Below are 27,401 nucleotides of genomic sequence, written 5' to 3'. Positions count from 1 at the left end.
ATACAGTTCATTAACTTTTTTTAACATTTTCTAAATTTCTATATAATGTAACATCAAGAAAAAAGTTTTAAGGAATGATTTGTTTCCTTACTGTTCTAATTCTTTCGAAAAGAAACATCATTTTCAAGAAACTTCAAAAAGAAAACTATTAGTATTTACAGCGTAATTTTATCACAGCTAAAACTTATTCAAGGTACTTGGGTCTTTTATCTCAAAATATGCTGAAATGTTTTGGTTGAAGTTAATACGATATAAAATAATGTAACGAGCTCGCAATGCAATGAATTGTGGTATAACTGTAAAGAATTGGTTTAAATTTACTTAACTCATTATATTATCAAATATCTATTCAATAGGGAAATCTGATGAAATATTAAATGTAACAAGTTCTATTTTAAAAGGCAGCTGATTGTACAGCATGTAGGAGTTGATGATAATTTTTAATAATCCTAAAGTAATATTAAAGTCAAAAATAAAGTATATTTTGATGTATGTAATTTTTCGTCAGTGATTACATAATATTGCACTTAAATATTACAAAGTATGCTTGGATTGTTTTCATGCGCGCTATATATTATTGCAAATTAGTTCTTCATAAAATTGTATATTTCTGCAGTGAAAAGTCTGTATGCCATCATGAAAGTTATAAAACATGTACATGTACTGCACATGTATCAAGAAGGCAAGATAACAATTATGATTGTCAGTCATCATTTGCTTGTATCTGTCAAGCTGACTATACAGACTATAGTAGCCAAAGATAATTTGAGGAAAGTGTGTACCAGAGATGAATATATGAATTACAGTTAGTATATAATCATTCTTAGAAAAATACAATAACGTCTTATTTCATTTTTTATAAATTTTCTTATTATTATGATGTGATTTTACAACCGTTGATACTCTCGTGTTGTTAAATAATTCAGTCAGCACTGAACAACATATCATTTCATTGGTATAAAAATAATAAAATATTTTGTGTGTATGACCAAGTTATGATCTAAGATTTTTCAATACTTGAATCATTATTTTAATTTTAGGCATTGGCACAGTGAATGGCAGCTGAAAAATTTTGACCGTTGTTTCTAGAAGTGGAATGTTAAGATGTAAGTAAATGTTAATAATACTGTGAAGCACTTAATTGTATGCTTTGCTAATGAATATGTACTAGGCAATTGTGGTTATTATGAAAGAGGTGAAATTTCAAATACAGTTGTTTCAATTACAATTATTACATACATTATTTAATTTTGTAATAATTCTAATTAAATTATGAATTAAGAAAATGCAAAAATTAGTGCATAAGCATACTAAGTAGTTCAGAGTAAAGATTTATACTTAACTTATAGTAGACACTCATTCACACATACGATCACTCGAACACATTCGACAGCCATGGAGATCACGAATAAGCTAGCGTAGGGTTGCTTAGTCGCCAATATTTCTTCCCGCGCCAAAGGTACACCATCAAGCATCCGCAGTAAGCGAAATTCGGTTAACGCTGTTCAACTCAATGTGCGGTCTGCCATTACGCTATCCGGACGGGCTTTCAGTTACATCCCGAAAGCACACAGTAAACAAGGGGAAAAAACCTTACATCTTACCCCATTGAACCCTTTATTTCCCTACGGGACTTTGAAGTCTCATCAATAAAATCGTTGAATTATGTTTTAACGGTTCTTTTAAGCCCCAATTTTAAAATTTTAAAATAGACCAGTGAAAAAACTTATACCATTTTTGCAAATTTAATGTGAGATGTTCCTCATGCGGGAAGAAATGTAATAAAAAAGCTGCAAACTCTCTTTAAAAAAAAAAAAAAAAAAAATTGGGACATAAAGGGTTAAAGGGTGACTAGGAAGAAGGGGATCCAATAGCCTGACGAATTATCGTCCATCACCGGTTTTGTTTTAGTTCGGGCAAAACTATAGAGTCATTAGGTTTGTCAAAATACGACAAATGAAAATATATACAACACCATTGTCCTAACTCGAATTTCTGATCTTTTGATTGCTATCGAATGTACTTTCTAATTACACTACAAAATCTTTCGGTAAGGGCGGGAGAAAATTCCTTATAGCTTTATCAAACGAGAATCCCGTGTTATTAACTCTATTCGCTACTTAAATTGTGCCAATTTTATTTCACTGTACATTTCAATGATTGCATACCTCGCAATAATTAAACTGAAACAAATGCTACATTTATTTAACAACAGTAATTACAGTGATACTTTCAATGGCGAGATTCGTATAAGTTTAAACATACGTATACTTAACTGCTCTCAAATGAATAAATAATTAACAAGTGACAAATTAAAAGTCTTACAGGGATAATTAAGAATCTGCCTTCCCCGCATCAAACAGCACTTTCTCTTCAAGACAAGCGCCTCGCTCTTTAATATTTCTTCGTCATCACTCAAACAGAGCAATGGTCAGCCGGAAAGGAAAGATCTCGGTCAAGAATTTCCGAGAACTATTTTCCAACTATGCGAAGTCCTACTTTATTGGAGTTTTGAGTGCTTCTTCCCGACTCCCGGAATTCCGGAATTGAAGGAGGAAAAGAGAATAGGGTCTGAAAGATTGTCTTTTCCGTTCTTCCAATGATGTTCCTGGCTTATTTATTCGAGATGCATTCCTTTCGATAATGGGCTATTCACATGTTCAGATATATTATAAATTAGATGAGGATTTCGCTATACATCATTTGTAAATGCTCGAAGATAAGTTATGGCATAATATAATTAAACGCAAAATTGGAAAGTGTGATAGTTAGGGAATTTGAATCATAAAGCTTCTATTATTGAATAATATTACAATAGAGTTAAATGTATTTTGCCACATAGGCGTGACTACTGTCTTTTCAAACTATAATGTTAAAGATGCTCTGTATGTTGCTGTTATCTATGTGCTTATACGTCCAATATAATCAGAGATATTATGTATATAGCCTGTGGTTTGACATTCAAGAACAGTATTCCCAAGCTGACAGCTTTTATTGACATATGATTAAAACTTCTAGCATAAGCCAAAGACTTTGAATTTTCAGAATTTCATTCTCCTCTGTTCTAAACATATGCAAAGTATTTGGAAACTCATTTTGCATGTATGCTGTGAGTCTGTTTTGTATGCCTATATTCCTTTCTTGCAAGCATATTCTACAGACCATGTGTGACGTGTTTCATTTTCATGTGCTATCATGTTTCCCTACAGGCTTTATTGCCCCCTTAAATTAAGAGGAAAGCAGCTACTGGATCAGCTGAGTCATACATTTTTAGTGAATCAACGTTCTCGGGAAACCTTATCCACAAGTTTCATACAATTATCAGATGTTCTCGTAATAGGGCCATCTTAGAGGTGATTTCATATAACGCAGGTAGACCGAAAATAATCTTGAAAAACGGAAAAGCAAAGTTTGCAAATCCGTGCATCCTCAGTGAATAAAAGATCAATAGTACAGAGGCTGTTCGCACAATTTTAGACGATTTTGGTAAGCGGTAATAAACATCGTTTCCTCCAAAATAAGTAATTGCAATTGTACTATGTTTTTAAAAGTCAAAATTATCGTTTGTGGCTTGAAAGTTTTGTTTTTATTCAAAATGGCGAATTTAACAAAGCAGTGGTTCGAAGGCTACATTTACGCTCTTTCCGAAGGGAAATATGCATACTCCGTTATCCAAAAACGATGTGAGAGTCATGGTTTTGTGATATCTAAAGCGTCGATAGGTAATATCATCAACAAGAAAGGAAACAAACGTCAAATTGGAGCCTCGAGTGGTGCAAAAATTCCAAACAAGTATCCAAGGAAAAAATGGACATCTTCGACTATGGCAAAGGTACGTTGTTTAATGTTAAACGAAAATCCCTCTAGTCAAAGGACAGCTGCAAAATCATTAAAATGCTCGGTGTCCACTATAAACAAAATGATAAACGTTGATTTAAATCTTATGAAAGCGAAAAAACGCAATGTGCATCGTCTTCTTCCAAAGCATATCGCTCAACGCAGAACACGCTGCAGAATTCTATATGAGAAACATTTATCCAAAGAAACATGGAAAACAATTGTCACAGTAGATGAAGCATGGGTTTATTTAAGTGACTTTAACAAAAAAGAGCCATTTGTTATCATAAAAAGGGAGAAAAAAAATTAAGTACATGGTTCAAAGAATCGAAAGAATATTGGTTTTTCTTATAATGGCATATTAATATCGAACGAATACTGGTTTTTCTTATAATGGCAAGTTAAAAATAAAGAGAGTGCACAAAGATGCCAAGATTAACTCCAAATACTATTAGGAACATATTTTATCGCCAATTTTTCTGAATGAAATACCATCGCTTTACCCACAGCGCCATCAATCTGGGAGACTCCATCAGGACAAAGCTAGCAGTCACACATCAAAATCCACTGTAAATTTCCTAAACGAAATGGAACAAAAAACTGGTATCAAGGCCATACCCTTCGCTGATACCCCTACTAAATCTCCTGATGTGTCACTTATGGATTTTTGTGCTTTCGGACTTTTAAAACTGCATTATCCAAACGTTGTCCCAAAACCCTAACAGGACTCTGGAAAGCTGTTCGGAAGGAATGGGATAGAATACCTCTTCTGCCACTTCAAAAGACATTATTATCCTGGAAATTGCGGTGTCGAAAGATAGTTCAGAATAAGGGATGTCAAATAGAACATTTAAAACAGAAGAATTTTATGTAATTTAGTTTTGTGAATACAATATACATCGTCTAAAATATTTGTGAACAGACTCTGTAGAAGCTATACATATATAACCCACATTAGACTATTTCGATCATGCAACAGTATTTTGTTTGCAACATATAGAGTCTGTAAGAGCCACACTGGTATATTTTCAATGCTAATATAATGCAATAGTTGGAAGCAGGTTACATCTGTGAAAAAAAATGACATAAAGAAAAGTAACTTCCTTACTGCTTGTCTTCGTGGTGCAACTGGAAGCACGTTCGGCTCGCCGAAGTGAGAATTCTGGTGAGAGCTGTAGAATCTTTAGGATTTTTGAAGCAGGAGACGTCAAAGATGTGCAACGCCCTCGTCGGGACTCGAACCTGGACCTTGCGGAATATGCACCGAGTGTGCTACCATGACATCACAAAGGCATGCTAGAAGAAGGGAAAAAGTATCTTATATACCCCCTTGCTGCTGGGGTTTAGGGAACCCAATCAACAAATCCTGATGGTGACGAATTATCGTTTCCCACCTTTTAGTTGGAGAGCCGCTGCACAGTCATTAGGATTTTACAAGCAGGAGATATGGAAGATGTGCAATGTCTTCGCCGGGACTCTAACCTGAACCTCTCTATGTCTAGTTTTCTATCGTTATCGTTATGCTGGAAAGAGGGAGAAAGTACCTGCTGATCTTTTCGTCGCCAAAATAAACTGAATGACTCTAACTTAATCACTGAAGAGCATTTGCACTGTAGAGACATTAGGTATATAATTTGGAAGCATGAAAGGTGAAAATTTAGCAACGCATTCGCCGAGAATCGAACCACGGAATTCTGAAATCTCGGCTCAGTGAGCTGAACACTACAGCACGAAAGCACGCTAGGAAGGCGGAAGAAATACCTTATATACTCCCCTTTTTAAAGGGCTGGGGTTTTTTTAGGGGACCCAATCGCCAAATCCTGAGTGTGGAGAATCCTCATCCACAACCCGTTTTTAGTTAGGGCTCCACTGCAGAGACATTAGGTATTTTCTTGAAGCAGGATAGAGGAAAAATGAGCAATCACCTTCACCGGGAATCGAACTACGGACCCCTGGAATACCGGCCCAGCGTGCAGAACCACTACACCACGAAGGCACGCTAGGAAGGCGGGAAATATACCTTTTAACACTAAGAGCGCTTTATTTTCCGAGCACCTGATACATAAACTGCAATTCAGGTACATAAGCGTTCACTTTGAATTCAGAAAGTTGGGATATACTGCAATTCAGGTACATAAGCGTTCACTTTGAATTCAGAAAGTTGGGATATACTACAATTCAGGTACATAAGCGTTCACTTTGAATTCAGAAAGTTGGGATATGGAGACCAGTATTTTCAAAATAATTTTGAGAGATAGCCAGAGAGTGCTGTAAACTTCTGAATTTCATAAAGTAAAGATATTCTCTCAAATCTTAGAGAAAAATAAAAATCCAGAAATCGCTGCGAAATCATTCTGCTGCAAGGGATTATTGCGAAGTTACATCTCTAAATTACATATGTTTTCTAAAAAAAGTGAGAGATAGCAGGCTTTTATTTTTTACATGTAATATATGATATGAACTCTGGAAAAATTATTTTATTCCATGTGTTTAAATGAAACTTCAAGAATAAAATTACATTTTACTAGTTCAACTGCAGTTAAATGACATAAAACTGAATTCCTTGGGATTCAATCATTATAATTGATGGATTAGTCATGAGAATGTACTTAGCTAAAGAATTAACAGAGAGGAGTACGTAACTAAATCATACTAACTAGCAAAAATTTTAAAAAAGAAAAGAGAAAAGAAAACCTGAAAGGATACCGATTTCAATGTCGCACCTGTCGTTTCATGTTAAGGTATTTTTTGTTCTCGCTGAGCATCACAGATTACTAATCTGCTCTTGGACTCACTCCTGCTAACACATTTGTTTTGTCGCATTAGTTACATAAGTTTTGCCATGTTAGTCGTATTAATGCTCTACATACATTTCAACAGCAAAATGATAAAATTCTTAAAAGCAGCACATAATATTTAGAATTCTAGAAACATTGTTAAGTGTTGGCTTATATTTTTCTGTATTTCTCAATTTGTTCTTAATTTATGATATCAAAATTCAATTTTTTTATTAAGATGGCTTATAAACATTTTCTCTCATTTTATTATTAACTGATAAGGTATTTCTCCCACGTTCTTAGCATGCCTTCGTGATGGGGTGGTTCTGCACGCTGGGGCGGTACTCCAGATATCCGTGGTTCGATTCCCGGCGAAGGCGATTGCTAATCTATCCTGCTTCAAAAAATCCTAATATCTCTACAGTAGGATCCGAACTAAAAGGTTGGTAAATGATGATTCTCCCCACGCAGGATTTGGTGATTGGGTCCCCTAAAATCCTCTTTAAAAAATGAGGGGGAGTATATAAGGTATTTCCCATACCTTCTTGACATGCCTTCGTGGTGTGGTGGTTCTGCAGGCTGGGACGGTATTCCAGAGGTCCGTGTTTCGAGTCCCGGCGAAGGAGGTTGCTAATCTTTCCTTCTTCAAAAAAAAAAATTCCTAATGTCTCTGCAAACTTTTGGTGCTTTCAACATTATATATGAAACGCTCTTCACACTTGCGTCACATAAAATTTAGTAGCAAAATTACAAAATGTTTAAAAGTAGCACATGTTTGCAATTCCTGATAGAGTGTTAAGTGTTACCATGCATTTTGTTTTACTCGTAATACAGTTTATTTAAAAACTAGCCACTTGCACGTCCAGCTGCATAAATTGTTATCATAAAAAAAGATAATTTACAAAATGATTTCAATTAGTTCAGCCAGTGTAATTTCATAAAAATATTCAATATACCTAATTGCATCTTACTATTTTGATTATTTTTTAAATCAATCATGTTAAAAATTAGAAATATATTAAGAACTGTGTTTATTGCTTTTAAATCGCTTAGTTTGTTACTCAGTAAGCATCTCCAGCTTAAATCTGAAAGTTTAAAATCCTGACTGAATTACGACAACCTGGAGCATAAAAGATAAAAATATTTTACAATATTTCAAATAGCCGAATTTGTGAGTTAAAATTGAAGGTTAACTATCTTATCTATTTTACGGATGGCAAGAGTCTCGCCTCTAGAGATAAAAATGTTCTTTTTACGCATTGTTGGCTTTTTTTTTTAAATCGCTAAATTTGTTTATCAAAAATCATTAAATCTGTGTAAAATACAAAATTAATAAAAATACAATTCTAATTTCAAAATTCGCGCTTCGAGTTGCCCATATTCGGGTGGAGGACTACGTGTATTAAAAGAAAGAAGAATTCAAAGCTATCAAATGGTAAGAAAATCTCTATTCAAAACCACTGACCGAAGAAATGCTGAATATCAAAAGAAGTAATTAGACTTATGTGTTACTGTTTCCATGTCCAACGAAGATAACTTGAGATACTTTGGATCATCAGCCAGTAGCATATTAGTTATTAGCTCAACAATCCAATGAGCATACATATGTAGCGAAGATATATTGGTCTTAACACGCTGCTTCAGCTAACACCTCAGAAACAAAGGTGGTGTGGTGTATTAGATTACGGCTAAGCACTCGAGGGCTATCTGCCTTAAGGGAGGGATGCCTTCGTGGAGGACTTTTTAAGGAAAACTGGCTCGTATACACGTTACACATAGGGAAAACCACGAAAACGCCCATGCAGCCAGTCCGTTCGCGGGATTCGAACCTCGAACCGAACTACCAGTGTTCAGTGACGTTACCGCTCGGCCGCTGGTGGGCCCCAGGAAACAAAGGAGACAAGTAGGAAGGAGGAAACCGTTGTTTCATCAGCCAGGCAACTATCAAAGCAGTGAACAGAAATGAAAGAGCACGTTTTTACAGAAAACATGCAGTGCATACACTCAAATGAATATTAGTGCAACAAATCAGTGTTTTAGAATACGAAGCAAACAAGAAGTGTACGAAATTGTAATACAAATATCCAGTACAGAATATTACAGGAACTAATATAAAATCTATACTCATTGTATGCAAATAAAGTACAGTTGAATACAAAGATACACAAAAGGTACACAAAGATAAGAATGGTACACAAGTTGATACACAAAGATAAGAATACATCGAATAACATATACCGCAATTTAAATAAAGTGATGTTGCCCAACCGGGATAGTAGTTAGTGACTCTGACTGCCGTGCCGAAGGGCTGGGTTCGAATCCCTGAGTATAATGTCTCGGCGCCATGGGTCACTCAAAATATGCGGTAAGCCTGTCATCTGTGTGATGCCCAGGGCTCTTGCAAAAGACAGGCGCAATCTTGCCTCCTTGCCATGACGAATTTCATGGGCTTGTTCTGGTTTCAGACAACAAGAGTCACAACAAATAAAGTAATATGTTGTATTATATCCGCACCTGTAAAGTAAACCTGTGTTGAATCTGGGAAAGGTGGCAATTACCTAGTTCTCTCAAGAAAATCTTACGCATCCAGAAGAGCCATATCGATTTTAGAAAGCCGCATTAATTCTGTATAGCTTAAGAGCGGATGCATTTATGAAGGAGTTTCTAAGCGAAACTGGTCACCAGTTAATTTACATGAGGGGTAAATAGCAAAATCTTCGTTCATCAAGTCCGTTTAACCATAATGAACAGAATCTAGTAAATTGTTAATATTTTACGACTTTAGCCACTCTTTCATTTGAGAGTGAAGTTGCATTATGAAATGCATTTGTCTAAAACAATTGAAAAATTAATATTATTTGGATTCTTGATGGACAAAATAATTATTCGTAATCACGATTGATTTTTTAAGTTACAAAATCCAATAACAGCAAACGAATCTAGCAAAGTGCCACAATTATAACAACAAATGCTTGATTGATATAATTCGATATATCTGTTGAATGCACTTTAAAAAAATGCAATTTGTAAAAGAAATAATAAGATCGCTTAAAATATCTGCAATATTTCATTTAGAAGAAGAAAAAACATTCAGCAACTTTGTTAATAGAAATTTAATGCGCTCACGTAGAAAATTAAATATTATACTAAATTTCTTCACAAATTAACTGATTAATTACTCAGTTTTAAATGTCGAAATGTTAAATATTTGAAAAATATTCGTCTAAATAAATATTATTAGAAGCACTAAATTCAGTTAAATTTCATTACTAGAAAACCACTTAAAATAACAAATAAAATCATTTTTTAATTTCAGAAATTTTTGGCTTTGACTAGGAGGATTATAGGAGATATTTGTTATAGGAGATTATAGTTATTTTAGTTAATTTAACACATACGTCAGGAATTTAGTATGCTTAGCAAAATACTATACGTTACTCAAACTGCCACTGATCATATTTAAAGCCATTACTGTACTTATGTTTACTTCCTTATACGAATTAAAGTACTGTGTAATCACAAAAAATTTCACTGTCATATTTCAACGAAAATATCCATTTTGACCGCTCTCGAAACCATTTGAACTTTCTTTCTTTTTACCATTGACGGAACAACTGGCCCACTGGGTTAGGCGCTTTTCAGCTTGTTGGATCCCGTCGATGGAATTAAAAAAAATACATAAATAAATATAATTAAAGAGCTTAGTACTGTGCCCTCCGTGGATTGGCCACGGAACGAGGAACATTGAAATAAGAACCAGAACATGGAAAGAAGGTGCATGGTGGGGACTGCTGAGACTAAGCGGAACACTTTCCACTATTATCGTACATGTTAGGCATACAGTTATATTACGGATGTGCTATAAAAATCAGGTACAGATGTAAAGATGACCAAATACATTTTAAATTATGGAATACATTAAATGAGTTCTGGATAAGTCATAATATTAAATATAGTTAAAAACAGCAAAACAAACAAAAAACACAAGACATTAAGTAAATTAATATATGTACAGAGCAGGCTGCTGACGGCATGGTGTCCAAGGAAAGAAGTCACTCCAGGTTGTCAGCAATGCTTTTAGCAATGGTAGTCCAGTCTCTAATGCGGCTGATGGCATATTTATGCTTAATTGTGTTCTTGAACTATGCTGGCATATTGATTACAGTTGGTTTTTTCAAATGTGAATTCCCTGTGTGCGAGCAGTCAAACAGATAGTGATCTGGGTCACCAGTACTGCCACAAATACATTGGTCATTGTCTCTTAGGCGAAATCTGTGAAGATAGGACATATATGGGCCATGCCCTGTCAGATACTGTGTGAGGTGCGAAGAACTGCTACTTAAATTGTGGTTAACTTTTGGTTGGAAATCATACAGTCTTCTGCCTGTGGTGCTTGTGTCCCAGTAGTTTTGCCACCGTTTCATTAGTTCACATTTGAGAGTAGTTTTCAGATACGAGTGCGGAAGGGGCACACGAACTATGTTTTTGCGTGACATGTACTTACGGACAGAATAAAGAAATGCTTTTGCCAAAGCGGATTGTATATATATATGTGTGTGATTACGCCAAAGCCTCGAGGGCTATCTGCCTAGGAGGAGGGATACCTTCCCCGTGGGGGACTTACTAACTCGGATACTCGTAACACATGAGAAAAACCACGAAAAGGACCATGCAGCCAGCCCGTTCGGGGATTTGAACCTCGCACCGAACTGCCAGTTCAACGACTTTACCGCTCGGCCGCTAGTGGGATCAAAGCTGATTGTAAAATGAATTTAAAATGGATTCAGAAGAGATATTTTCTTAATGTCTGTACGTTTGTACGTATGTATGTAATGTATCTCGCATAACTCAAGAACGAGTAGCCGTAGAAGGTTGAAATTTTGTATACCAGACTATTATAATATGTAGTTGTGCATCTCCACTTAGCGTTGCAATCGGCTGCACCAATTCCCACTCTGTTAATTGGCTAGGTGTGCTTAGTTTTCGTATTCTTATATGTTGGTAAATTGAGCAATAATTGTTTTAAAGTGTTTAAATTATATGGTTTTTGACTAGTTAATCTACAGGCAATAGTTGCAGTATTGTCAAAAAAACTGTTTTTTGTTTACATTTGAAACTTAGAAGAACAGTGAATTAACTCAGTTTCTGTACCTTCAGAGTTTTTTACCGAGTGGGATCAAAAGTAAACTTTCAGTTTTGTGTACCAAAACATCTGCCTTCTTGCCCGATGTCCGAATTGCTTGTTTTTGCTCAGAAACTCTAATTTTAATTGTAAAATCTTTTTGAAACTATTTTAACTATATTTGTTGTTTTATGTTTTTCTGTATTTTGCAGTTTTGAGTTTTTATATACTTTTGTTTGCCGCGAAGTGAGAACTGAATTACTTGAATGAGAAATATATCCCTAATGAAACTCGAGAAAATAAGTTCAAATGAAATGCAGCAAAAAAATGTGTATAATTTAATAGGCCGTACAAAGAATATGATACCCCATCTTTCCCCCCCCTCTTGCAATTTGGACACTTGCCGAGTTCCCTTTTATACTATGCCACTAATAACGGTTTAAAATAAAACATTATTCTCCAATAAAATTAAGCATTGAAAAAAATTCCAATTCAGTCCGTTCTAAATTAAAGTCAATTTGATAACGTTGTTTGTACTTCTGATGTTTATTTTCTTCCCCTTCATTATAGCGTTTAATCGAACATTTTTTTCCCACAGACGCATAAAATTTAATAACACATGTGGGGAGGGGGGGAACTTCTCTAAAGTTATTTTTTATGCCCTTTTTCGTGTTACCTGCTGCAGAATCTAACGATCCAGTCATCCGATAGATCAATAAGTAATAAGGAAAAACCTCTAAAAGTGGGCAACAAATTGCTTTGAAATTTTCATCGACCTGCAAATATTCCAACGCGTAATTTAATATGAAACTCTGAAATTGGATTTTCAGTGCGGAAAGAAATACGAGAGAGAGAAATATTTTGATAAAATTACTTACTGCAATTTAGCTTCAGCAACGCTTTTTATCCTTCCTTAATAAAATGGGTATTTTATATCGAAAGTTTTTATGCAATGCTTTATATTTCCAACTATTAAATGTAGTAAAAGAACTAAATAAGTAATTGCAAAAATTATATAATTTTTTGAAGTATATTTTGCCATTGAATTGGATGTTAGCTACTCACAGCTAATAATACTTTTTAGCTATTTTATACTAATTTACATTAATGGATAATAGCTCTAATCCGTAAGATAAATCTAACATTAGATTCATTGCATCCAAGTTAAAGAAATAAATTAAACTTGTGACATTTCGTTTAATTAAATGTTACGATTTTATTTTTAAAGACTTTCCATTATGCATCATTTCGTAACGTACTCGCTCAGTCTAGAGGTGTTCTGAGATTTCCTGGGCGCAGACGGCGTAGTTTAAACCGGAAAGAAAAAATCGTTACTGGTATGATTTTAAATAGCGATTTTGGCTATTGCTACTTCCGCCGCAGTGGCTCTACGAGAAGGAAACCGAAAAAAAAAAAAGAATTCGCGTAGAGACAATTCCATCTATGGATTTCTTTAGGAATGATATTTTATTGCCTTTATTTTTCTTCAAAACTTTATTATTAAAGAAATTTCATCCAAAAACTCCAATCAAGTTTAAAATGAGTTTGTTGCTACTTCTTAATCATCACCTCATAAACCCATTTTTTTATATTTGCATTTTTTCCACTTTTGTTTTTAATAAAAATTTCCCTTTTTTTATCTACGTGAGATTAAGAATTTAATTTAAGTTCTAGCATTTCTTCAAAAATTCTTCATTATAGCTATCTATCTGTAATCTGCACAGCTAGTATATGTTAGAAAATATCTGCAGAGCGAGCGGAAAGTAATTCCCTATTTTGAATTTGTAATAGCTATTCATTTTATGTTTAGATTGCAATGAAAGTTACCTTGTTTCGTAGACTGTAGTATGGCATTATTTGTAATATTTTTTCCTTTTTCATATGTCTAATATTTTTTAATATATCGTTTTTTCTTTCAGAGATTGTCAAATTGACATAATTGTCTTTTCATCTAAAACAGCATGTTTCCCATATTCACTCCTCCACCATAGTTGAACCTCCGTTATAGACTGCCACAACTCATACCTTGCTACAATTTTCGATCTGTCCTGAATATTTAATCGTTGTGACATCTCTCATTCAGAGGCTCTAGAAAAAAAAAGCGGAAAAAATATTAGACATATGAAAAAGGGAAAAATATTACAAATAATGCCATACTACAGTCTATAAAACAAGATAACATTCATTGCAATCTACATATAACATCAAAAACTATTCCAAATTCAAAATAGGGAGTTACTTTCCGCCCACCCTGTATATGTAAAGAGAGATAGATACAGTTAATAGATTAAAACATTAAATTTCTTCAATAGATTTAGGAAATAAAAGAAATATTTTCAGTATGTTAGATCTAGAAAAATAAAGTTTGTTATTATGCTTAAATGTAATATTAAAAAATTTAATTACACCTTATATGTGATTTCGAAATAAAATTTTAGCTTATGAAACTTTACAATTCATCAAAGCGCAAAGACATTAAGTGTTAAAAAGCAAGCCCTATCAGTTGCTAAATGGTTGAAACCGTTAGGTACTAGTAGTTTGGCCTGGCTTGGCTTTGAACCGAAGCAAATTGGCTGGCTTCATGTTTGTTTTACGTGTTTCTTCCGATGTGTAACATGAATATGAGGTATCTTCCCTCAGACTGTCCTTCATGAAGCCATCCCTCCTCTTAGGCAGTTAGCCCATGTGACTTTGCCGTATTCAAATGACACAACATATTATAGCCATTCAAAGGTAAACATTAGCAAATCATAAACGACCAGGAAAGATAATTTCCTAAGGTAGAAATTTAAAAGAAAATGGATGTTATTAAACTACATCTAGTATTTACTAAAGATAAATGCAAAATTTTGAAATTAGAGTGGTATAATATCCACTTAACTTTGCAACTACTGGAATGAACTGCATTAGATAAATTCATTTTCAATAATTAATCTTCAATAATCCTCTCTTGAATTTAGCATTTTTTCGATAAATGCAACTTTATGAAAAGGTGGCTGTAAATCTTGACGTAATATCCATCACAGCTATTCAGAAATCAATAAAAACCTAGAAAAAGTTTTCAAGAATCAAAGACAAAAAATGAAAGGCAATACCAAGCTTCTTTCTTAGCAACGGTTTTTGTAAAGAAAGAACTATGAAAAAACAATGGAGGGAAAAAATTCTGCAGATATCTGAAAAGGGAAGGGAATATGCATCAGAGACAGTAATAATAAGAAAAAGTGAAAAATATAATCCTTCAGAAAAGCTAACTGCGTTGTTAATACACATACGAGTATTTAAGAGGAAAAGATTTTTAAAAAATTTCTAATTAAGGTAACGAAAAAGGAACTAATTTTTGCATCCTTTCAGTTACAGCAAAACGGCTTATAGAATAATTATTAAAGCATCTTTGAACCTATTATGCTTTCCTAAGTAACATACAAAAAGATTTCATCATTAGACTATGACATTCTTTTATGTGGTATCTATATCTATAGCATTTTTATAGTATTTTTTATAGCATTTTGTACAAAGAGCTAAAAAGGTGTAGATGAAACTGAGGTCGGATTTTTCAAACACTAATAAATAAACCAGTTAAGCACTATAAGTTGTTTTGTTAATAATTAATTACTTTGATTAATTAATAGTCAGGAAACGCTTACTTTTCATAAGCGAAAATATGATAAAATTTATCTTGCTTTAACATTCTTATTCATTTTTGGTCTGGTGTATTTAATTATGGCAAAGCACACTAGGGCTCTCTCTCTAAGGGGAGGGATGCCTTCGTGGAGGACTTTCTAAGGGAAATTGGCTCGTATACACGTTACACATGGGGAAAACCACGAAAACACCCATGCAGCCCGTTCGCGGGATTTGAACCTCGGACCGAACTACCAGTGTTCAGCGACTTTAACGCTCGGCCGCTGGTAGGCCTTATTCATTTTTGGGGAAATGGAACTGTGTTTAACATGCAGAAGCTACTTAACAAAACATTTTAATAGTATCTCCTTTTAAGGAGTGTTTGAACAATGCTATGTAACAAAGCATCGTGTATTTCGACGAACGATGAAATAGGTACTTCTTTTTGCACATTAGTAGCCGAGAGGATAAGACAGGTACAGGTACAAGTGGGACGGATACCAAGATTTCACCATTGGGTCATTAGTTCTTGCGGCACTAACAATGCATCTCATCCAATTTTGATACAGAACACCTCGGAGAAGAGGGCGGTCTGAGGGTCTTCCACTCCATTTTTAGGGCTTTCGGTTCGCCAGTATTTTAAGTGTCCCCATGCCGCACAGACATTATACGGTACAAAGATCCATGCCTTCTCCGGGATTTGAAGCCGGTTTCGTCGGTAAGGAAGTTAGCGTCACTAACGACTATGCTGATCAAGATGAGAAGGGGTAAGACAGTTGAATGCTTACCCCTTCTCATCCTGCTGGTAGTTCAACCCGAGTTTGTATTCCGGCGAATGAAATGGATGTATGGGTGTTCTGTTGTTTCCTTAATATCAAGCGTGAGTACGTATCACTTGCTCATAGTAAGATCTTCATGAAGGCTTTCCTCCTCTTAGGCACATTATATCACGTGCTTTGCTGTAATCAGTAAGGTAAACGAGCAAACCTTTCTCTCCGTTTAGAAGCTCCTTGAAGAATTTGGTGTTGAAGATCTTTGAAGCTCTATAAAGTAGAAACGCTTATATATTTCAAAGGAGTACACAATTCCAGAAGTTTTCCGGCGAACACTTCTTGAATGCCTTTGATTTTTATCACACACCTGGGACTTTATGCAGTTTAATAATAAGGATAAATCAAGCGAGTGTTGAAGATTCTTTGGAAATGTGTACAATATTCCTAACAAACTACAGCTAAAACTTCGTTTACTCTACGCTTTAAGCATAGTTAATTATTATAAACAAGCTGATTCTTACAGCTATAATTGTTAGACATGATTTGTTCTTATTCGTACATAAATTTTACCATGATTTTAACAACCATGCGACCCAATAGTGATGGAACAAGCCAGAGCTCTGAGCGCTAGTACTTCGATTCGGGTTCGAATTCCGCCAAACGGCTTAGCTTTAGAATGTGTTTTAGTCTTCTCCTCTATGCAATGCCAGCACAAACCAATTCTCCTTAGAAATTCCTCCACACAGATATCTCATCCCTTAGAAAGATAGTCTTCGCATGCTTTGGAGCATTAGCCTAACCACACAGACAATACATAGGATGACCAAAAGCTAGTCAGAATTAATGTAATATGTGTTTTTTAAAATTTCCATTACTAAAAATAGTCGTATTTAATTTTACAAAAATCTCTTAAAAGTTTGAAACACATTAAATGATGCGAAACATTAATTATTAAAAATATACGCGTAGTAAAAATTGTAATTAAATTCACTTATTATTGCAAAATGCGAGCTTTACACAAGGAAAACAAACTTTCATGTTAACCTAATTCATCAAATGAAAAATATCTCTTTTTCTTCGTCTGAAGAAATTTTCCAACTTACTATCTTCTTATGGCAGTCTCGACCATGAGCATAATCATCCACGCCATTTTCGGACCGATGTATTAATGAAATTCGATAGATAAGTATAATTTCTGCAACAGGGTCACTTTTATGCTTTCATTTTTTTTCTTTATTCTATATATTGTTGCGTTGATACGGGGTCGTAATGGACTGAATGCACTCAAAGCCAATGATAGCTTGGTAAAAATTACTTTCCCAAAAGAGACACTTTACAACTCTAAACCTCTTCACAGAAGTACTCATGCAGCTCTTCTCAGTATAACAGAGCATAGTCAGTATTTAACACTTCAAAGTACTTTAACGTTAAACACAATGCAATGCAAAGCGTATCCAAACAGCGAAGCTCGCACGATTTCTCAATACTCCGAAGTTCTCTAAACTCTGAAGTCCTTGGATTGCAAAGCTGATGCTCTCAGTTCCCCCCTGGCCATCGGGAAATCTCTAGTACCTTCCATTCCTCGAGATTACTGAAAGGAATATGCGGTTAGAGTTACATATACGCTTACCGTTACGTCAGGGATCAATTACAGTACCAGTTACAGATATATAGGGACCGAACCTAAATATCGTCAAATGGTCGTCAAGCATGGAGACTTTCGGGGATTTCTCGCCATATTTGGCGAAAAGCATTAGTCGACAAAACCATCGACAACTTCCATTGAGATTTTGGATGATTTCTGGTGAAATTTGGCGACAAAAATTAGTTGCTAAAACCATCGCCAACTTGGCGATATCTAGCCAATTTAGTGAGATAGCTCGTTACCTCTATATTAAATAGATTTGCCCCCTATAAACTTGTTTTTCTGATAGAGCTGCTCTTTTTCAAGCGTTTCATGTTATATTATACATATTGATTCTGGTCTGAATCGAATGGTGATGGTGTTCAGTATCTTTGCGGTGTATAATTAACTATCTCTCAAGGATTATTTCTATGTTTACATTGATGGGGGGAAACATCGACCTTCCCCCATCAAATTCTTCCAAAATGAATACTTCGAAAGCTGCTGGACGTGAAGTGCTCGATCTCGCGGCAGATATGTTGGAATATGCTGATGAATTACTTGGTCAGGAGATGGAAATGGACTGGCAGGGACTACTCGGAAAGGATGATATTACGACGGATGATTTTATTAGTCTCATGCAATTGATAGTTCGACTCGAACGGGACATTCAATCTCATGGACGTCATGTGCAAGGACTCCAGAAAATTAATTTATAGGATTTTATGTTTCTGTAAATGTTTACAAGAGCCATGGAGATGTTGTGCAGCCAGCACTTCCATTGTTGTTACAACTTCCATTGTTGTTACAACTGCCAGCACTTCCATCACTCATCTAATGAGTGTAAACTGCAGCCTCGCTGCATCAAATGTGCAGGTGCATATAATACTGTAAATTGTTCACAAGAAAGGTTAACTACTGTGAAGTGTTGTAAATGTAATCAAGAAGGACATACCTCAAATTATCGCGGATGTCCTAAGTTTCCTTTGCCTTATGTGCCAAATATTAACGAAATGCATAATGATAAAAGCAATGCTGATGCTAAAACAAATGTTGAACCTTTTGTAAGAAATTCTGTTAAAATTGGTAACAATAGTGAAAGAACTTTTGCAAATGTTGTCAAGAATGTTGAAAATGCTAGCAATACCTCTGTTAATCAATCACCTGAACCATTTATAAATACCATTTATGATGTTGTTAATTTTTTTTAAACTGCAAATGTTTTCAAGGGTTACCCTATCATGTATATTCTTTAAAAAATCGCTGATAAAATGCCTGAATTCCAGGCACACAATAATTCGTTAGATAACATTTTTGTCATATTTTCTGTATTTGAGGAAATCTTTAATCCCAATAATTCTAATAAATAGATATTCTTTTCTGTTAATTTTTATGACAATCGTTAGCAACCTGTCTTAATTATCATGCTGTATATCGTTTCTTTCCGTATTTAATTACTCTGTTCTTGCTCCTATTTGTTATTTATTCTATTTTGTATGTAAGTAGGTAACTGTCTGGTTCACACTTACTCATCCTGTCACTGGTTTGAACTGTCAACTGATGCTCAGGATCATTTTCTTGTCTTGTTTTTCTATGTGCATCTATTTGTTAAGTCTCATATTCTGTTTACTACTTTAATGTTTTAATATATATAAACAATTTGATATATATATTTAAAAAAGCTAAACAAAAAAAGATTATTATTATTATGTGTTGTACAGCTTTTATATGTATTCTTTTCTCTCTCATGATTCAATTCTCAAGTTACGGAGTGTTCTACAAGGGGTAGGGTCTCTGAACCCAGGTACCCTGGTGTGAGGAAACCATTCTACTGGATCATTTGTTATATTATACAGAAGATATTACAATTACACATATAATTTCACTAAAATTATTTACATATATACAAAATTCCTAACAGTATTTTCTAAGAAGTCAGTAAAAGACTAATATCTTAGAAAATAGGTATATCAGTTAATCAGATTGAGTTCGTTTGTCAGAGTGATTTTTCTAAAATTTAGATATTCTGTCTGAGATCTCTATTTTACGAAAATGCGTTTTTAGTAAAATGCTAATGAAAGGTCACACTTTTTGGAACTAGTTAAACGAAGGATCACTATAACGCTTGAAGACATAATGATTCGAATAATACAAATGTGTAGTAATTTAAAAAAATTTGTAGTTTTTTCTAGATAATGCAATAATTAAAACAGGAAGAATTTTAGTCGAGTAATTTTATAATTTTTATATTTCGAAAACAGTCATTATAATTGACTACTAATAAAATAAGTTTGCAACAAGTGAATAATGTTTCAATGGATTTCTAATTTAGCTTTTTTTTAATTAATATTTACGAAAACTAGATGCTCATTATCATCTGTTCAAGAACTCTGTAAATTATTTCCTCGAAGAGCCCAAAATTACTTCCTGTAAGAAAGTTATTTAAACTTGTGATATTCTGAATACCATAATATCCACTCCATTGCTTTTTCATCCATTTGCTATATAGCCTAATGACTCATCCCATTAAAAACAAATTTATTCATCCTTCCAGTCAAGATGAAATAAATGGTCGAACAAGAGGATAAAAGACGGCTTAAACTGTACGAATTCTCGACAGAAGTTTAAAATAATTTTTTTTTTAAAAATGCCTTTAATTCTGACAGTCTAAGAAACGGAATACCAATCGAATGAAATGAAACGAAAAAAAAAATATTCTGCCATCTGCTGCAAACGAGTCTTCTTCGAGGCTATTAAGGTCACACGGTGACGTCACATTTGCATATCCTGACAACTATCGTTGCCATCTAGAAAAAGAGAAGATTTTTCCTTGTTATATATAAGCCACTGGGGACATTATGGAAATAGTGTGGAGTAATTATGCAGCGTCAAGCTCTAGGTGTTGTAAAAGATGAATGATTTATGAGCAATGCTGTCTTGTTTGAGCAGACCTGAAGAGAAGTTTTTCTCATTGGGGAATAAATTTCTGCCATTTTTCTTCTTATGATCTATTAGCTACTTTTAAGACATTAAAACCGCTGATCTGCAAACTTCATTACATAAAATACATAAGCGAAATTGCGGGTTACGAGACAGGGTACCTGATCAAAGCCGTAGAAAAAAATCTTTATTAGATTAATTATCACGCGGTGTTACAGTAAACAATTTAAGCGTCTAGACTGTTATGCATAATCTTAAACTTTGAAGGATATATTTTTCATGATAAAAAGAAATTTAATTTTCGAAACCAGTATTTTCACCCTTTTCCGTGCGATTTAAGCTATTAGATTCGTTCTGTATATTTAAAACCCAAAAGCATACAAATAAAATGAAACGTTAATGAATATTTTTTATTTATTACGTGCTCCTCACAAGGGAACTCGTACATCTTAAAACCCATAAGATCTTCGAATATGCGACTGTTGCAAGAATTGGGATAACTTATTTATTTTAAAAGCAATTACTTCCAACTTTTCACAGCTGACTACATAATATAGCTGCTTTCTAAAATAGTAATCATAAAGTTTTTGTTGCGACAAATAGTTTCACAATTTAATCCGCTTTGTGACAAAATTTTTCGTCTATTGTGAACCAAAAATTCTAAGAATTTCATGTTAAATTTTTATTTTATTTGGAGTTCAGCTTATAAAATGTATTTCAGTAAAAAACATCTGTAATGTTTTCGTTCATAAAATTTTTCAATATTAAAATGTTCATCAGATTGTTGGTTCAGTTAGAAAGTAGTGCCCATATAAAGAATTCCATCCAATTTCAAGTATGTACCATTAGCCATTTTTAAAATATCATGCGCGCAAGGTGGAAACATGGCGAAATATTTTGTCACAAAGAGGATTAAATTACAAAAATATTTGTGGCAACACAAACTTTCTGGTTACTATTTTCCAAAGCAGCTACTATATTATGTAGTCAGCTGTAAGAAGTTGGAAGTAATTGCTTTTAAAATAAATAAAATATCCCAATTCTTGCAACAGTCGCATATTCGAAGATAATAAGGGGTTTAAGGTGTATGAGCATTCTTAAGCACTACACGGAATAGGAGGAATGCCCCGTGGAGGTCGTTTTAAGGGGACTGGCTGATATAGACGTTACCCGTGGGGAAAACCACGAAAACCCCATATATCCAGTCCGTTCACTGGAACTTGAACTATCAGTGTTCAGCGACTTTCACCCCTCGGCCGCTGGGGGAGGGGGACATGAAAAATTTTTGGCAAATTCTTTCTGTATTTTTAAACTTGACAGCACTTTTCTTTATGTACATAATCTGCGCTTCTTTTAGGTTTCAATAAAGAATATTATATATAAATAGATAGATAGATAGATAGATATTAAAGTACCGCCATGGTGCACAAGAACATCCCCTGCCTCTGTGCTGGAAATAAAATGTGATCGTGGCTCCCCGACTGCTCTGGCTATACTAACAACTGGCCACCTTAAATGTCTTTTCTTTGATAGTGGGAGAAAAATCCACCGCACTTGTAAAAAATGCTGCGATAACCCATCTTCACCGAATTATATTCTGAGCTGCAGCGGACTTTCTAAGGAGGACTTAACATACGATCCTCTTGTTGTTATAGTTTATTGGCGGTCAACAACCTTCTGGAGCTGATCTGACATATGTCAGATCTTTCGAGGACAAGCAACAATAACAACAAAGTACCGCTCTGACGATGAAGTGACTCCGATTGGCCGAATTGAAGGAGCCGGGCTCGAATCCCTGAGAAGGCAGGGATGTAATTTGTCCGTCCGTTCATAGGAAGCAAACTGAATCCACCTCTTAGAAGCCTCCATAACAAAGAGACCACCGCTTCCGGCCTTAAGTACTGGCCAACTCCTACAGAAGCTGTTCACACATTTTTTAGACGAAGTATATTGTATTCACAAAACTAAATTACATAAAATTCTTTGTGTTTTAAATGTTTATTTGACATCCTTTAGTCTGAACTATCTTTCGACACCGCAATTTCCAGGATAATAATGCCTTTTGAAGTGGCAGAAGAGATATTCTATCCCATTCCTCCCGAACAGCTTTCCAGAGTCCTGTTAGGGTTTTGGGACAACGTTTAGATAATGCAGTTTTTAAAAGTCCGAAAGCACAAAAATCCATAGGTGACACATCGGGAGATTTAGTAGGGATATCAGTGAAAGGTGTGGCCTTGATACCAGTTTTTTGTTCCATTTCTTTTAGGAAATTTACAGTGGACTTTGATGTGTGACTGCTAGCTTTGTCCTGTTGGAGTCTCACTGATTGATGGCACTGTGGGTAAAGCGATGGTATTTCATTCAGAAAATTGGCAATAAAATATGTTCCTGATAGTATTTGAAGTTAATCTTGACATTTTTTTGCACTCTCTTTATTTTTAACTTGCCATTATAAGAAAAACCAGCAACAATCATGAATCCCTTAGAAAAACCTTCTTTCGATTCTTTGAACCATGTACTTAAATTTGTTTCTCCCCTTTTATGATAATAAATGACTCTCTTTTTGTTACAATCATCTATTGTGACAATTGTTTTCTATTTTTCTTTGGATAAGTGTTTCTCATATAGAATTCTGCAGCGTGTCCTGCGTTGAGCTATATGCTTTGGAAGAAGATGATGCACATTGCGGTTTCTTAATATTTAAATCAACGTTTATCATTTTGTTTACAGTGGACACTGAGCATTTTAATGATTTTGCAACTGTCCTTTGACTAGGGAGATTTTGTTTTAACATTAAACAACGTACCTTTGCAATAGTCGAAGATGTCCGTTTTTTCCTTGGATACTTCTTTGGAATTTTTGTCCCACTTGAGGCTCCAATTTGACTTTTTTTCCTTTCTTGTTGATGATATTACCTATCGACGCTTTAGATATAAAAAAAAAAACATGACTCTCATATCTTTTTTGGATAACATAGTCTGCATATTTCTCTTCGGAAAGAGCGTAAATGTAGCCTTCGAACCACTGCTTTGTTAAATTCGCCATTTTTAATAAAAACAAAACTTTCAAGCCACAGACGATAAATTTGACTTTTGAAAACATAGTACAATTGCAATTACGTCTTTTGCAGCAAACGATTTTTTATTACCGCTTATCAAAAATCGTCTAAGAAATGTGCGGACAGTCTCTGTATAAATGGCTAGGGCCCGTCATTGAAAATATGCATTGTTGCGTGCGGACAGGTTCATAATAGATTGAATGCACACAGGTCCGATGACAGATCAATAGACTTTATTTTATCAAAAGAAACACCTTAAAGTTCTGAAATTTTCCACAGAATACTCTTCCATTGTTTGTTCACAGTATCACAGAGTACAATCTATAGCTACACTCCCAACTACTCAAAATATTAAACACAGCGGAATGTAAAGTGCATCTAAATAGAAAGCTAACCCGGAAATATCTCGGTTCACGCTGAACTAACAACTCGCAACAATCAAGACTAAATAACTAAGAGCAGATGCTTTCTCTCTCCGGCCTTCTGTAGTTTTCTGCGAGGTATTTCAAGTATTTTCTGCTTCTGGAAATTACTGGAAGGCAATTCGAGAGCTGAATTATGGTTACAGCTAACATAGTAGTCAATTACATTTATTCAATTACAGGGTCTAGGACTTTTCGTCGTCGCCATTTCACGGTGGCTGTTTCGCCGTCGTAATTTTTCGCCGTCAAGACATATTTTTCTTTACATGACATATAGTTACTTACAAATATGAGATATAAAGAAATTATACATAGTTAGTTGGAAAATTATGTCAGTATCAAAGAGAACTGGGACTAAACTTCTGATGTAACAGAAGTTATATTATCGATTTTAAAATTAGGCGGGTACAATATTCACATGATTCCTCAAAATTTCTTGAAACTTTAATCGGCTAGTTAGATTAAAATTACTCATGCAAGCAGGAATTACTCATGCAAGCAGGAAGTTCACATTTTTGTGAAATCTGAATGGGAAACGGAATTACTTTGGAATCTTGTCAGCACCGTACTCTCTTAAAATTAATATATCATGTGTAACGGTGCATTTGTATAAAACTGTACACAAAAACATTTTATATATTATTTTATCTAAAATGTTCATTAAATTAAATTATAAAACTCAAGAGAGTTATTAACTTAAATCAACTTAATGTAATACGGAAAGCTATAAAGTCGTGTAAAGAAAAATATGTCTTGACGGCGAAACAGTCACGGCGAAATGCCCACGGAGAATAGTTCCATTCCCTCCATTACAATACCTATTACGGTGATAGAGAGACCGGACCAAAATGTCGCAAAATGGTCGCCAAGTTTCGCAACTCTTTGCGATTTCTAGCCCCATTTGGCGACAAAATAAATCGCCAAACCCGCTTGGTGATATCTCTCCAAATTACCGAGATACCTATTTACTCAATGTTAAATGTACATGTCCCTGTATTCTTACTTTTCCGGCATAGCTTGGCCCTTTCCGATATTTTTTATGTTACATTACACAGAAATATACAATAATTTCACATATAATTCCACAAAAAGTATCTGTATAAGTACAAAATTCCTAACAATGAGAAAACGACGTAGCAGTGTTGTTAGGCGTAGAACGTAGATATATGCAGAAGATGAAGAATAGTGATTGCGTAGAATACATAAATGCCGATCCACAATTAATAAGAAATTTGGAAGTCGAGGCAGATTTAATTCCGTTTTTTTTTTTAAATTCACATTTAGAGCCGCAGTTCACTTGGCACTCTAATCGTGCCTCTTTTCAGAACGTTTACATTTTTTAAGTTCGACTCTACAGCGCACAACGAAGTAATGTCCAAGCCAAGTAGCAACAGAGCTTCAAGCAAAGTAAGCATTTATCCAACATGGCAGCTCACCAAAGGGCAAGGTTTGGTTTTACAAAGCTTTCCGTTCTCAGATTTTTATATTCCGAAATAACTGCGGCTTGAGCGTTGCGCAAGCTTTGTGGCATAGATTAATCTAGAAATGACGCAGTCCAGAAAGGAAATTATTATTTTTAGAATAAGACGAAATAACTAAATTTAAAAACAGAAATTAAAATGCTATTACTAACTTAAATAATAAAGTTGATTTACATATATTCTATCTTACATATATACAGTGGTGGCCAAAATTGTGGACACTTTTGGAAATTTTTATGTTTTTTAACTTTGTATGCTTATAGAACACGTTGCGTTTCACAAAATGCAAACTTGTATATATCATTTTAAAGAGAATTTATTGCTGAATTCAATATAAAACACAAAATTCAATTATTTGCAATAAAAAAGTTAAACGATAATAGTTATCGATATACATTAGATAGTGATGATTGCAATGAGTTATCAGTACTTAGTAGGGTACGCTTTATTTTTGATTACAGCTTCACATCGACGTTTCATTGAGCTGACAAGAGTTTTAAGCTCTTCTTTCGTTATTACATGATGCCAGGAAGCAATCATAGCCTCAATTAGTTCTCTTTTATTTGATGGGCACCTCATTCGGATAAGAGTTTTCAAACGGTGCCACAAATTTTCGATAGGATTGAGGTCAGGACTGTTTCCTGGCCATGACAACAATTTAATGCTCTTTTGTACGAAACCACCCTTTCGATATTTTGGCCGTGTGGCAAGGAGCAGAATCCTGCTGAAAAATAAACGAATTGTTGGGAAAGAGATCTCTGATGGAAGGTAGAAGCTTTGGTTTTAGAATAGTGTCAATGTATTTTCTGGCATTCAGTGTCCCATCGATGACATGAAGGCGACCAATACCATCTGCTTACATGCATGACCAAATCATAACACTAACTGGGTTCTTCACAGTTGCTTGAATGCAGTCAGGATGTAGCTCTTCACCTATTCTACGTCTTACATATTTTCGCCCATCACTACCGAATAACGATATCTTCATCACTCCATATAACTTGTGACCACTGGATCATCTGTCCAATTAATGTGTTCCTTTTCCCACTGTAGTCTATTTTTTTTTTCTGAAAATTAAGGCTATTTTCGTGGAATTCTACCTCTCAGTCCAACATCTGTCAATCTTCTCCTTATTGTTCTTGAACTGACAGAAACACCAGCATCATTCAGATCACTTCTGATGGGCGCTGATGACATTTTTCTATCTTGGAAACATAGTTGTTTTATTCTTCTGTCATCAATAGATGTGGGGCACCTTTTTCGGCCTTTTTCTTCTTTGTTTTTTATTGAATTTGTCTCCTGATATCGTAAACAAAACTTTCGGACTCCAGATGAAGTCACTGAACCACCGACCTGTCTTGCAATTTCAGCACAGGAAAGACCACTTTCTCGTAACACAATAATATTACATCTCTTTCTAGGTGTCCAATCTACTCTTTTATTTGATGACATTGCTTCTTGACTAAATATTAAAAATTTTTACAAAATTTCCTACTTGTAATTGCAGTGTATAAGAAACAGGTCCTCCTTCTACAGAACAAAGCAAAATAATGAATTGTTTCAAGTGTGAACATGATGTCAGCTTCTACTGGCAGTTACTAACATTTGATTGGTTCTCAGAACAAGAACAGTGATTGGTCAGGAAAGCTAGACATTACAAACCACTTCATAACTTTGTTTTTTATTTATACTATATAACTTATTTATATATATTACATATAACTTTTTTGTATTCCAAATAATTGA

At 34.6% G+C, this 27,401-nt stretch overlaps 1 protein-coding gene and 1 long non-coding RNA gene across 3 annotated transcripts in view; one reads left to right on the top strand and one right to left on the bottom strand.

Annotated features, from left to right (window-relative positions):
• Positions 1-27,401, top strand: part of LOC118185493 (long-chain-fatty-acid--CoA ligase 1-like) — a 236,865-nt gene that overhangs the window by 3,704 nt on the left and 205,760 nt on the right. The window lies entirely within an intron of this gene.
• Positions 1-27,401, bottom strand: part of LOC118204223 (uncharacterized) — a 382,418-nt gene that overhangs the window by 296,344 nt on the left and 58,673 nt on the right. For both annotated transcript variants that reach the window (XR_015042789.1, XR_015042788.1), the window contains exon 3: positions 13,564-13,824. This is a non-coding gene — a long non-coding RNA (uncharacterized LOC118204223). The remainder of the gene's footprint in view (positions 1-13,563; positions 13,825-27,401) is intronic.

Source organism: Stegodyphus dumicola, chromosome 8 (genome assembly GCF_044657685.1).
Source record: "Stegodyphus dumicola isolate Sdum_Otavi_A_Nest chromosome 8, ASM4465768v1".
NCBI lineage: Eukaryota > Metazoa > Arthropoda > Arachnida > Araneae > Eresidae > Stegodyphus > Stegodyphus dumicola.
Note: the sequence above shows the minus strand (reverse complement) of the source record. Positions and strands in the feature narration are given on the sequence as shown.